The sequence below is a fragment of the Zophobas morio genome, unplaced genomic scaffold, assembly GCF_036711695.1.
Source record: "Zophobas morio isolate AGI-343-1 ecotype UQ-CSIRO unplaced genomic scaffold, CSIRO_AGI_Zmor_V1 ptg000011l, whole genome shotgun sequence".
Taxonomy (NCBI): Eukaryota; Metazoa; Arthropoda; class Insecta; order Coleoptera; family Tenebrionidae; genus Zophobas; species Zophobas morio.
Window position 1 is genome coordinate 12747119 of NW_026972116.1, and position 15471 is coordinate 12762589.

The 15471-nt window shown below is 32.7% G+C and overlaps 1 protein-coding gene across 1 annotated transcript in view; it reads right to left on the reverse strand.

The window, feature by feature from the left end:
* LOC135126954 (metabotropic glutamate receptor 5-like) overlaps positions 1-9246 on the reverse strand; it is a 114353-nt gene extending 105107 nt beyond the window's left edge. Inside the window, exon 1 of the mRNA XM_064053210.1 lies at positions 9147-9246. The gene's annotated coding sequence lies outside the window, so the exon portion shown is untranslated. The remainder of the gene's footprint in view (positions 1-9146) is intronic.
* Between the last annotated feature and the right edge of the window lie 6225 nt (positions 9247-15471).

Here is a 15471-nt window from a genome sequence, read left to right on the forward strand (position 1 = left end):
AATGAAGACAGGAAAGAATCAAGGACATCACCTAAAAAACTAAACAGCAAAGATAATATAGGACGGAAAATTGTAATATAAACGAAAAAAGAGTAAACAAAAAAGTAAAACTGGAACAACAGCAACAGACACTCTTAAAAGAGAGAAAAAAACATGAAATCTAGCTACGTGGAATGTGAGAGAATTAAACGGGAAATGAAGAATAATTAAAAAAACAAAAAAGAAAGGACAAAATTGTATATACATAGATACGGAAAGGTCACGTGATGATATACAGTGGAGTAGTTAAAACAAAGATGACACAATCAGAAGTATGCTGCAGAATTAACCAGAGAAATGGAATAAGAAAATTGAAAAATACAAGCTATCGAGTAATAAGAAAGAAAACGATAGACAAATTTTGGAATAAAATACAAGATGAAACCGAGGAATATAGTATAGAATATATAGGAAGAAACTAAAAATAATAACATACAAAAGATAAAAGAATATTGTACGATAAATAAGATGATAATGTGTAATACATTTTTCCAACATAAAGATATACATAAGTATACAAGAGTAATGAATTCTAATGATAAGTAGGAGAGAGAAGTCAATAATGAATCTGGTATATATTAAAAAAAATCTGAAGTGAATAAAGGATATAAAAGTAAGAAGAGGGTGTAAAATTGGAAGTGACCATTACCTAGTGATGATACTGATTAAACCTTGTGGTGACCGGATTTGAATTAAAATTTCGCCCTGAAAAAAACGACGGCGGAAATCGCATCTGAATAACTTGAATTTGAAAAAAATTCAGTCCAGAAAATCGTTAAACATAGGCAACCATGTGCACGTTTAGTTCTTTTCTGGTAATTGGTAGCTCTTCTAGGGAATTTCTGTTGAGAGGGTATGTAGAAGTTGATTTGGTGGCTTGAGCGTCGGCGTCGTGACGCGTCACTTTTGGTTTGTTTGTTGTGAGTGAAACCAAGTGGTGAGTTAGCTAGGTTAAGTTTAGTTGGTTTGGTAGTTAAAGAAAAAAGAGAAGCCTTTGTCTAACGACAATTAATCCTAACGACGTCGATGCCACAGTTTCCCCAACACGCTTTTCCGAGCGGAAATATGCGAATTTTCGACCGACACCAACACGTGGTGTAAATTTGTGTTATTGTTTGTAAAATCACAGTTTATGTCAGGATTTTAATCGTTAACTAGTTCTAACACAATTTAACAGTCAGGAGATTATTTAGATACGGCACTTGCTAGGAGATTTCATGACATTCACTCGGTCAGGACTCATCCTTTGTTTATCAAGTTATAAATAAGGTTTCTGGATTCTTATACTTAAGTGTTACATTATAACACTTCTTAATTCCTCACACAAGATTGCTAATAGTTCATTAACGGCAGTTAAATCAATCTAACGTTGTCCCACTCTGGGAAAAGGACCGTGAAAGTACGGTAGAATTCATAATACCGTGAACTGAGGTACGGAAGGATTAAAAAAATTTCCCCTTTGGCAGTTATTATCATCATATCATCACCGAGACATTTTTCTCGCAACGTGGAAAATTACATCACCGAGAAGCTTTCCTCGCAATTCCTGATGCATTTAGTGTTTATTTATCATGTATTTTGTTTGGAATAAGCTGGGGACAGTCCACGATATAAACTCTCAAAGCTAATGGTTTTAAATAACCAGTCACTTGGATCAAGGCATTATTTAACATAATGTAAATTCTTTGTTTGAATCGTTGATAAAGTGTGGCATAATTTAATATCTGGTAAATTCTTTGTTCTGGTAGCGGCCATGTAGAAAAAGTGCATTTTATTCCTTTGATTTAGACAATTTTTTTGAACGACGCATTCGTCCGACGCCATTTTGAATCCCCAGATTGCCTACTATGTTTTTTTATGTGTTTGTTTGGGGGAATGTAAAACCATGGCCCACAATGCAGCTGAATAACTTCACTTTTAAAAATTAACCAATAACTCAAATTGACATAAAATATTAAACTCATGTAATTTTGTTAGCTTTGCAATTTTTCACCTAATGCAATTTTTCTCTATAGCAATTTTAGCCTCAGTAATTTCTTTGCTGAATAATTTAAAATTGAACGTACATTTTCATGCTCTGCAGTTCCTAAACTCACGTATTTTTTTTTTCGCGGCAAGTTTTGTTTCACACCAGATCTTTTTGTTTTTATAAATCTTTGCTAGATTTTTTGTTATGTAAATATTTTGTTGGTTAATGTTTCCATCATATAAATTATCTGATGTTCAATTTTAATCTCAGATAAGAATTCTTTGCTGTTTAAAATTTCACGGGAGTGCCTGGCGAATTTAAATGTTGTTTATTGCTCTTTTTGAAACTTTGACAGTTGTAGTTTAGTATCAGAGTCATAGAAATTATACATTTAAATGGAATTGAGGTAAATAACACAGAAACACGTGGCAGAAGCGGAGGACGCGGTTCCTAGTCGAGCTGGCGGGATTTATCGCGCCATCTGCGCAAAATTTGGATAGAAGTCAGGGACGGTAGGGATGACGAGATACTGTCGGGTTCTCCCCATAGCCGGGACCCAACCACGAGTTTGCGACTGTAACGGCCGTGCCGCAGTGTTTGCTAGAATCACCGTCGTGGAGGGAGAACAGCCACGACCAGGAGCCCCAAACTCCGCATTTACCTATATTCTAGAATGAAATTGATATAGCTCATCGCCACACTCTTATAGCACTCTGGTGCCGCTGCCTCTGCGCAGTTTTTATTAAAATTTTGTTCTCTTGTTGACTGCCATAATTTAAATTTGCCGCACACATCTGTAATAACGTGTGTATTTGCATCTAGTTACTTTAATTCAGATTTTTCTTATTTTTATTAAATTTGTGATACTCAAATATTTGTATTGATTCATAACGTTTAATTTGATTTCATTCAAAGTTAGGAGCATTAGGAGGTGTCTTTAACTGGCACAACTTAGTCGCAGCTTTTTTTTCTTTTTTTTTTTGTCAGTGGAGGAATAAATAATTTTGTGTCCTCCATATATTTTGTGTTTTATTTAGCGGTACTTTTCCAACCTTGGGGTCAGGGGCGGCTCATGACTTGAAAAATTGATGAGGCACAGCACAAAACGCTCTAAAATATAAATAAATCAAGTTTACTTAAATATTTTCTATTTAGTCAAATAAACAAATTTGTAAACTCATTTAACTGTCCACAAAGAACCAACGTGAAGGTGTAAGGAGGTCTTGCAAGGAAAGGATGAGAATGACAGGACAAAAGGAAAGGGAAGCGTGGTCAGAAAAAACTAATATAACTTCTAACAAAAAACAAAATTAAAATAAACTTTAAAGGAAACATATCGAAAAAGATCAAATACAACATAAAATAAAGCTAATTTGATTTATAACAAAAAACAAAATGAAAAAAATATAAAATATAAATACGGATTTATTTTAATTTTTTTTTTATGGATCAATTAACGATTTACTCAAATCAGGAACCGGCGGTTTTAATTTCTTAACTACATACAATTTATCATCATACGTGAAAGTAGAAAAAACAGAACTGCCATTGTCATTTAACGTTAGTAGAGAAAAATTCCGATTTACTCGTAATCTTAAATAACGATTACCGAAATCAAATTATGACAAGCACAAAGCACTAACGCGACACACACAAACGTAGGCACTTTTAAGACAAAATTCTGTTACCGAAATTTTGAATCAATTTATACACACACAGATTTGTGGCAAAACAATCAACGGCCTAATTTTGAATACTCCTGCGAATGCAGACTGCATTGCAATCGCACGTTCCCCGCGCGCAAATAATATAGTTGTCCATCTCTTTTGCAAGCACGGAAATGAGGCTAGCCTCAATTTTGTCTTTTTTCAACTCATACCGCTTATAAGTGTATTGCAGGTTGCTTGCCTATTAACGACATGATTTCTATATATGCTATAGAGGCAAGCTTCGAGTCGGCCTCATTCGCGTCACAAAATACATGTTGTGCCGAGTGTTTAAGCGCGCTGTTTAATTAAGGGAGCAACGAGTACCTACCGAGATAAAAATAAGAATATAATTTTCTATATTTATTTTTAAAATTTTAGAAAAAAGACACAAATTATTGGCCGAAATGTGTCCGTATAAAATAATAAAAATCCTAATAAGGCGTAAAATTCATTGGTGAGGCACTGCCTCACCTGCCTCATAGGACAAGCCGCCCCTGCTTGGGGTCCACCACTTGCATCTGAACGCATTCCGCCACAAAAAAAAACAAACACAATGTAGGGCTCTATTTTGTTAGTCGATTACAGCCAAGGATAAATTTTTAATTTTTGAATTTTTTGTGCGCTTTCAATTTTTTTTCATATGTCAATATAAGGCGGGATGTTTGGGTTATCACAACCTAAACAAATGGAAGCAACAAAACAAGGAACAGAAGAAAATACAGTAGAATATATAAATATATAATAGCGGATATTATCAAAAAGTCAAAGAAGACTACCAAAAAAATAAAATGGATTTGGACCAACTATGGAAAATCTTTAAAACTATAGTCACAGAATCTGTGACTCAAACCTGTAGAACAAGCAGGAAAGTAAATAAAAAGAGACAAACAGCCTGGTGGAACAACGACAAAGACAAAGGTTAAAGAGGAGTAAAAAACTTTGTAAGAAATATTTAAATAACAATAAAAACACTGAAGATTATAACTGTTACAAAAGACAATGAGAAAAAGTTGAAAGCATCGTAATAGCAACGAAGACAAAAGCACACTGAAAAATCTAAGGAAAAAAAAAGAAACCCCATTGAATACATAAAAAGTAAAAAAGGCGATATGATTACAGAAGAAGACGGGTAGAATATGTTCTAGAACTGTTAGGACCAGCTGAAGAAGAGAAGGTGGAATACAAGAAGAAAACATTGAAGAAAAGGAAAGGAAAATTAAAAGAAATGGTAAAAACCATTGCCAACAATTGCAATAACTACAGAGGAGTATCACTACTAGGTATGACCTCAAAGGTATATGAGGGGATTTTTGAAGGAAGACTAAAAGAAAATAAAAGGGCATATAAGTACGATAGATTTAGAGAAAGCATTTAACAGATTATTATGAAGTAAAATTTGGGTAATAAAAATAAATAGGTACCCTAAACGAAACAACAGAAAATATAGCAAGAATAAATGGGAAAACAACTAAAAACTTCCCAGCCAACAACGAAGTAAGGAAGAGTAAGTAAGTATTTTAAGTTGGATTTTATTCATGATAATAATGGACACGAGAGCAAAGGAAATAAATGAAGGGAAGAAGGAACCGACCTAAGGTACTGAAAACTAAAATCAGTACAAATAAGTGAACTACTTTACGCGGACGATAATCTTTGCAAGTAACAAAACGGAATAAAAACATAAAACAGAAAGATGGCCAGAAGAACATATAACTTAAAAAATAATGACAACAGCAAATGAAAAGGTGAAGACAGAAAAAGATGTGCAGAGGGAGAAAATGAAAGAAATAGAAAAAATAAAACATCTAGAAGCAATAACAAACACAAGAGGAGGATTCGGAGAAGTGATGATCAGAATAAACAAAACTGTTACGATATACAGAATACTATATTACCAATTATTTAATAAGAAAGAAATATCCCATGATAGAAAAGTAAAGGTATATGGGGCGGTTTTAGTACCAATACTCATTTATGGAAGTGATTCATGGGTTTTAAACGAACAGCTCAAAAGTAAAATTAAGGGTCGTGAAATGAAGATCTTAAGAAAAATTGTGGGGATGACGAGAACGGATAAAGTGAGATGTGAAAAATAAGAAAATATTTCAAAATTAACTGTGTTATACAAATGATTGAAACAAATCAACTAAGATGCTTCGGGCATAGTGAGACAAAAACAAGACAGTGAAAGTAATATGGAAAATGATAACAGAAGAAAAAAGAAGAAGGTGAAGACCGAGAAGGACGTAAAATGATGAAATAATTGACAAACTAAGGAGGAAAAGAATGAACTGGACTCAGGCGAAACGAGAAGTAAAAGATAACCCTACACCCATAGTGGAAAAAATTGAAGATAAGTAACTACTATAATCTCAAAATGTTGCAAGATTTCAGAGCATTCGACTTAGGAATTTCAAATTTAAGTTGTAAAATGTTGTAATTTTGATTTTTGATGATGAAGACGCATTCATAAACTACACGTTAGACAATGTTTCGTTAGCGTTTTGCCGTCCACGATATTTACAACACACATATAAAATTTGAAAAAAAACGGTCTGGTAGTTTCGGAGATTATCTGACAGACAAACAGACAGACAGGAAAAGGAAGACCTATTTTTTCATACTATGTGGGTCATGACATGTCGAGAAAACATGAAAATAGTCATTCGGCCGATGGACCCTATTACAATATTTTCTTAGCTTACGTAAAAATATATATCGTGTTCCTTTTAAAAAAAGGTTACTTGTTACTTAAAACAGGACACTCAACTATTCCACTCAAAAACTGTACAACTTGACTAATTGGCTTTTTTTCTGTCTCACCCTGTATATATAGTTTCTATTCGACATCCAGGACATTTCAATTCATGATATATGAATACATCCGCATTATATAAACATGAAAACATATTTTTGGGGAAATCCAGATAACTTCTGTAAAGAAGACTCGCTTTTTCATGTTTATTTGAGATTGTTGTTTTTGATATTAAATATTTGGTTGCAATATTGATCTCAACAATCTGGCTATACAAAGTTACCATGCTGTGAGAAAAAAAATCAGTCATTGTTTCAATAATTACAAGTTCGCCATTGTTAAAATACGTGTTCAACTGTTCAGTGCGAATTACTCAAAAATTTTGTTGCATGATATGAGCTACTTTTCGTGTTATTGTGTTCATAAAACAATTACCATTAAAAAAATTAAATAAACAGCAATGTCGGAGAGCGTTACTTGTTGAAAATACCTCGCTTCTAGAACAGACCATTGTGATATTGAGGGTGCTTCCAAGACGAGGAAACTTAAGTGCAAACTGTCTTAAAACATGAACTGGCTGATTCTTTTGCCATTCTTACCTTTTTACCGTGAAGAATAAGAATAAAATGGAAAAAGCATTTGCGTGTTTATCTTATTTCGTTCAAACCACGCTTCAATGCATTTATTGTTCGTTTTGTCCGATATTCGTAATTTACGTCTATAATTCAACGGAGACGTTAATCTTAATTTCCGCGCAAAATCCTTGGCACTTTTAATTAACGCCTATACAGAGGCATTCTGAATAAGTCTTATTTTTAAACAGAAGATGGACTATTGTGTTGCAGCAACGTTGTCTTTCATTTGTTGATTTAATTTCAAAAAGTAGGTAATTCCATTTTCTTTATTTGCATATTATCTCATTCGCGAAAATGGAATTATGAACCTCACCAAACAGCGTAAAAGGAATCCGAGAATTATAACATAAATATATAAATCAGTGCAAAAAAGTTCGATTGTTGCAGTACATTTACGGAAAATTGAAAAGCACGGGAGTCGGAGAAAGTCGAACTGTGCAAAATGAACGAATCCAACAAGTGTTAATGAATTATTTCCGCATTTGCATGTAAATATTATTCCGGGAAGCTCCTAATTTTTTAATATTCATAACGAGTAATAAGTTCACAACAATTTCTCGGTTGAAACTTGTTTCAAATTGCAAAAGTTTTATCATTTTATTATGGACATATTGCCTGGTTTCATCTCATTCTCTTCTTCGAGGAACACGTTCCCTTTGTTAGGATAATTTATTATTGTTAAAAATATCGATTCGCCTGCGAACAGAGATTAATGGCAAGGACAGGACATTTCGATTTAAATGTACGTATGTCTGGAAACAAAATTAATTGTTTCGCTAATTAGTAATTAAACATCTGGAATAATAAATATGTGCAAGGCATAAACACATTTTTAATTGTAATAACTTCTAGACATTTTCTGACAAATATATTATTTTCTGATAAATAATTCCATTCGCACTAGATAAATATGACAAAATATTTTTAGGGAAATCCAGAGTACTTTCTGTAAATAAGATTTCCTTTTTTATGTTTATTTGAGATTGTTGTTTTTGATATAAATATTTAAAAATTCGTTGTAATATTATCCTTAACCGTCTGCCCATACAAGGGTACTATACTGGACGAATAAATAAGCAATTATTGTTTCAATAGTTAGAAGGTAGGTACAATAGTTCTCCATTGTTGAAATACGTGTTCATTGCGAATTTAGTCGAAACTTTTGCTTTATAATGTGAACTAGTTTTCAGAAAACAATTACTCTTAAAAAAAACTTAAAAAATAACACTCTCGGATTACTTGTTAATTGAAATTTACTCGTTCGTAAAATACACGAGTATGATATGTTGGTGCTTCCAAGACAAGGAAAGATAGGTGCAATTAGTTTCACAAATTTTTGTAGTAGTACATTTTGATTTAAAAAAAAAAATCAAAATCAAAATTTAAAAACTTTTCCAGAGATGTGAGAATGTAGTGAAGAGTCGAGGTTTATCTATTAGTTGCTTATCAAGTGACTTAAATATTTCGAGCTTCTTCTTCTTAACAATCACTATGAACGTAGCCTAGCAATAATTTAAAAAAATATGCTCACTTTATTTATTGACCTATAAATCTATTTATCTATATCACTAACCTACAAAAACAATTCCTGAAAAGTAGTTCACGTAAAAAATGATCAGTAAAATATAATGTGTATAAATAAACGTCACACTTTTAGAAACTTATCAGTTTACTCCCTGCAGATCCGGAAATTGGACACCGTTTTATTTTGATAAAATGTAATATAACCCATAAATAACAAATTTATGACATATCAATATGTAAATATTAAAATAAAATAGATGTAACACAATCAACGAATGCACCGCTCGGAACTAAAAGTGGCAAGATAAGAATTGTCCAAAGTTCGTTTAATAAACTGTTCAGTCCACAAACAAATTAAAAAATAATAACAAACAATGACACCATCCATTAATTTTTTACAACAAGTGACTGGACTTTTTGTTTATGTGTCACTTTTTTATGTGAGGACATATTAATTATTCTCCTTTCCGCATCCCATACAAAAATAACAGCAAAAAAAGTGGCATTTAACTTACAGTTTCGAACTCATGAAAGCACGAAGTTTGTGCTTGCCACAAGTGGATGTTTCACTGTCATTCGGCGGCGTCGTTTGCGAACTGATGTTAAAAAGGACGCGCGAATTTGCAAGGCGCTAAACTTGCGCCGACGCGACGCTAACATGTGTCCGATAACGCGTGATAAATTACGCAACAATCGTCTTGAAAAATGCCACAACAAAAGAGCATTTCAGTGATGTACTCAGGAGATCCAGAAAAGTGGCCAACAAGTAAGACTTATGTTCTTTGTGTAGTGTGTTAACAAATGGCTACGGGAAAACCCCACTTTTAACACACGCAACTTTCTTATAAAAAATTCAAATTATTCATGATCTGGGTTTCTCGGCATTTTTGACTTTAGTAGCTGTTTTCTGGAGGATTTATGGTCTTAATTAATTGTAAAGTTTCTGTTTTTATCGCTTTAGTGCAAGCACTACATATTTTTTATTTTATTTTAAATTTTAGCTTTATTGTGTAATGTAATGTTTATTTTACGATCCTGACATGCAGCCGACCTATAGGTATTGTGGAACTTTTCACTGTAATTAAGGTCATAAATCAGATGAAATTAAGGCCCGAAAAGCGCTAAAAATCTGTGTTAAATTATTTCATTTAAATAACTCAGTTCGAATTTCCCTGATGAAATGAAATTTTCGCACTGTTCCAGAAAAATAAAAAACATAGATTCTCATTTTAAAAATTAAATGTCCCTTATGTTGTATTAAACTGAAATGTCGTCTCGTGTCATGAAAACCTTGATTTAGATCATTAGTAAGAATATGAATTGTTTTTTCTCAGTTAATGTCTACTTTTATTTTTTCTTAGCATTTGCAGCTTCTAGAATACGAAAAAGCTCGTTTTTAAAAATGTGATCAAACATTATCCAAAAATTGGCCGAAGTTTATTTCGACAAAACTTCCTGAAGTACAACTTCACCAACTCCCGCCTCTGTGAAAAATAAAAAAAAAATAATTTTGCGAACTTTTATTTATGGTAACCTCTATACATCAACAAATATAGTGTATATCAATTCCGATACATGCAGTGTAACACTAAAAATAATGCACTAGTGTGTACCGTTCTTGAATCAATAAAAAATAACGATGTAAAAAACAAAAACCCTATGTGACGTTCGAACGTATGTGAAAACTCCACTTATGGTAATATAAAAGGTTGTACAATTTCGATTTTTTGCGAAAATTTGAATATTTCGGGGGAAATGTAAAGACGGATTCATAAACAACAAATACAATGTTATTTTATAAAATGTAAATCCTATTTACTATGAAAAATTTTGAGTGAATGTCATCAAATTGTTGGTGGGAATCATTATCTAAATTTTAGTTAGCGTTTTACCATCTACATGACATTCGTAATAGACATACAAAATTTTATAACAATCGGTACGGTAGTTTCGGAGATTATTTGTCTAATCAAAAAATTGACACAGCCGACAGACATACAGACAGATGGACTCGATTACTATACTTCATTACGTTACGATTGAAAAGTAAAAACGTTAAAACTTTAACAGTTAAAAAAAATTGGTCTAAAGAGTTTAGACAGTACTTCCCTCGCTGTCGTAAATGGGGCGACTGCATGCCTATTATGTTTTTTTTCGCATTAGATTTCAAAGCATTCGGTTTTGTAGTTCTTGATTAAATCAATAAAATAAATTTGCCCATTCATTAAATTTTTTGAGTCAGCCTATATATCCAAATCCAAAAAATAAAAATGGAATTATAAATTGCAAGAAAAGACTCATCATATTTTGTACATTTTAGATAACATTATTCGGCAAACTTTTGAGCTGACGTCATCAATTTTTTGGAGAGGATAACCAAATATATTTTACTAAAAATTTATTATGCTCTTTATAACCTTAAAACATTTGCAAGATTTTAAAGCATTCGGTTCCGTAGTTCCTGATTAAATCAATAAAATAAATTTACCCATTCATTAATTTTTTGGGTCACCCTGTATATGCAAATCCAAAAAATATTAATGGACTGATAAATCACAAGAAGAGATTCATCATATTTTGTACATTTTAGATAGGATTTATTCAGCAAAATTTTGGGGTGGCGTCATTAATTTTTTAGGGGGGATGAGCAAATATATTTTGATCAAAAATTTACCATGCTTATGATAAATTTAAAACATCTCAAAGATTTCAAACCATTGGTTTTGTAGTTCCTGATTGAATCAATAAAATAATTTCACGCATTCATCAATTTTTTTGGGTCACCCTGTATATGCATATCCAAAAAATATGAATGTAATGATAAATTACAAGAAGAGACTCATCATACTTTGTACATTTTAGATAGGATTATTCAGCAAACTTTTGAGCTGACGTCATCAATTTTTTGAAGGGGGCAAGCAAATATATTTTGACTAAAAATTTATTATGCTCTTTATAACCTTAAAACATTTGCAAAATCTCAAAGCATTCGGTTCTGTAGTTCCTAATTAAATCAATAAAATAAATTCACGCATTCATTAATTTTTTTAGGTCACCCTGTATATGCATATCCAAAAAATATGAATGGATTGATAAATCACAAAAAGAGACTCATCATATTTTGTACATTTTAGATAGGATTTATTCAGTAAAATTTTGGAGTGACGTCATCAATTTTTTGGAGGGGATAACTAAATATATTGTGATTAAAATTTTATCATGCTTATCATAACTATAAACCATCTGCAAGATTTCAAAGCATTCGGTTTTGTAGATTCCAAATTAAATGTCAAAGTGTTATTTCCTAATTTTAATTTTTTTTCCAAAAATCTAGACGTTTCGGATAAAATCTCAATTCGGAGTCATAAACTACATGTGTAAGACTATGTTATTTGATACAATTTAAAACCCAATTACTATGTACAATTTTGAAGTGACATCATCACATTAGTGGTGGGGATGACTAGACAAATTTTGGTTAGCGTTTTACCATCTACATGATATACCTAATATAAATACAAAATTTGACAACAATCGGCCCAGTACTTTCGGAGATTATCTGTCTAATAAAAATCTGGGACGGCAGACAGACGGACAGACGGACAGACGGACAGACGGACAGACAGACGGAAACGGAAGACCTATTTCTTCGTCTTCTAGGGGTCATGAAAGATCGAGAAAATGTAAAAGTAGAGAGTCGGCCGACGGACTCGATTACAATAATTCCTTTGCTTACGCTCGGGAAGTAAAAATGGTCGAAGATGACTTCGACAGAACTTCCCTCTCCCCTAAAGTACAGCTTGTCAAATTCAGCTCTTTCGAAAAATTGAAATATTTGATTTTGCGAATTTTATTATTTTAAAAATAAAAACACCAGTATGTATCTATGTAATATGCGAATAAAGGTAAAGAAACGTCTAACTTTGTTACAAGTGAATTTTTCTATTACAAAATTTTGTGTTAATGTATATCGGTTTGAATAGGTGCATTGTAATACTAATAATAAAACGATTGTATTATTTTTATTCTTGAATAATCAATAAAATAACGAAACAATTTAATCACGTCTGCCGTATGTACTAACAGAGGTGCGACTGAAGACTGAACTGAAAATCATTTATGGTACTAGTAATTTAAGACAAATAGCGATAAGACATATCAACCTGTGGACGTGAGAGTGAAACAGAAACTAAACTAAAAGATGTTTTCTACGAAATGCAATAACCAGATCTCAATGCCGACGGTCCAGACTTTTTATTTGCTCTAACTTCCGCTTATTGAATAAAACACTACATTTTATTTTGATTTTTGATGTTGTAATTCACATTTCACATTTCCCTAGTACTTTACTTACTTGTATGAAATATCTAGAAAATATGAAAGTACCAAATTACCCGACGGACTCCATTATTGTACATCCTTAGGTTATCCTCAATAAGAAAAACCACTTGAAAGTGTTTATGTTTGTATACATATACATCGGAAGAATGTCACGTAGACATTAGTTTGATTTGAATAAGTTCGTCCCCTCAAAACAGAGGAGCAAAACTATTAAGTAGTAAGCTACAATCAACAAAATGTTCTGAATATCATTATTATAATTCTTATTAAATAAAGCCGTTTGTATTTTCACATTTTCGGGAAAATGGGGTGACTCGTTCTTAATTTAATAAAAAAAAATGAATACAATGATGAATCACAAGTAAAAACTCATCATATTTTGCACATTTTGGGTAGAATTTATTCTACAAAATTTTGTGCTGACGTCATCAATTTTTTAGGGGGGATGAGCAAATACATTTTGATCAAAGATTTATTATGCTTATCATAACTTTAAAACATATGCAAAATTTCAAAGCATTCGGTTTTGCAGATTCAAAATTAAATTGTAAAATGTTGTTTTATAATTAGAGAGATGCCGACGGATTCTATTACAATATTTCCTTCGCTTACGCTCGGGAAGTAAAAACATAGAGAATACCTATCACAGTGTAAGAAAAAAAAGTTGTCGAACTCACAATCTTCGGTTTATTACCAGATGCTGTGTTCCTATACACTGTTATAAAATATTATTAGGCACACAATTTTTTTTACGAAAATCTGAAAGCGTAGTGAAAACAATCAAGACGCCTTCATAAACCACAAATACAAGAGTATGTTTTATAAAATTTAAATACCATTTACCACGCAAAATTTTGAGATGACGTTTTTTCGTCACAGATGACAAACACAAATGGGGAGCTATTTTTTCATTCTCTAGTGGTCATGAAACGTCGAGAACACATGAAACTGGCCATTCGTCCGATGGACTAGAATGACTAGATTACTATACTTCCTTAGCTTCTGCTCGGGAAGTAAAAAAATCTAGGGAAGGTCGAAATTGTAATTTGAAAAAATCACAATGTGATCACTCCATGTTAATTCTGAGTTTACTATTACACCTGGCTCCATTTGAGTATTAGTACTGGTTAATACTACTCCATCCATTGAGTAAATATATTTGCTGTTATTAGGGCCTATTTGTAACACTGAACATTTCTGCTTATTTATTAAGAAAAGCCACTTCTTGGACCACTAATTCACTATTGAAATATCTTTGCTCAAAATACTGTAATTCGTGGGACTGTCATTGTAAATTTTTAAGTCATCAGTGTACAGTCTGTACAGTGTAAACAAACACCTTGACTGGATTTCTGTTTTTAAATCCGCAATATACGTTATAAAGAGGAACGGACCCACCACCGAACCCTGCGGCACTCCACTTTCCACAGCAGTCACATCCATGGTCGAAATTTTTGGTCCAATCGGATACGGCACAAAGAAGCTTAGTGGACACAGACTTTTTTGGGACAAATCCATATTGTTGGGGAGGAAGGACGTTGTTCGCAATCAGAAACTTTCTCATCTCATCGGAAATAATAACGAGCGCTCAAATAAAAACAACGTCAAGTTGGCTTTAGAAATGTGAACGAATTATTCACTAAGCCCTAAATTCACATTTACAAAGCCAGCTTGACGTCGTTTCTATTTGAGCGCTCGTTAGATTCCATGATTTTGGCTATGACAGCCGTGAAACTCATTGGTCTGTAGTTCACAGCTTGAAATTTATCGCCTTTTTAAAGATCGGCTTTACTATTACCAATCTTCAGGAAGTTGACTATTTTAAAAAGATTGTGTCATTAAAATCTTCAAAAGTGTGCACACGGTCTCAGCACATTCATTAATAACTGTCGCAGTAATCCCATCTGGTCCAAGTTGATTTAAGTTTACTCAACTTGATTTTAATTAATTCCTCCGGGAACCCTATATCACTAAGGCGAAAATTGACTTTCGGTGGTGATAATAGAGATGTTGCGTTTGTTACGGTCTCTCTAGTATAAGATTGCGCAAAAGTCTCAGCAACTAAATTGGCAACGATTTCATTATCAGTTATTGTAACGCCATTCTTGTCACGAAGTTGTGGATTTCTAACAGGTCCGGTGAGCCTATTACGAATTTACATTTGTAGAATATCTTTGGATCTTTGACTAAATGTACTATATGCAGCAAACTGCAAAAAACTGGCGCACTAATTCTATGGCACGTTATTCGGGATCATTTATGGAGCAGAGAAAAAATAATTTAAAAACTCCTTCTGCCCAAATGTAGAACATACATATAGCCCTTCAAAGTTTTTTTTTCGAAATTTCGCCAGATTTCAATTCACTGCTTTGTGTTCGGTATCTGAAACCGATTGCACTTTTGTTATTCAAAATAATTTTGGAGGATCTTGTCTTTATCCATAGAGGTTTCTTCAGTTTATAACAACATACAAAAATGGTTTAGGATGAATCTGACGAC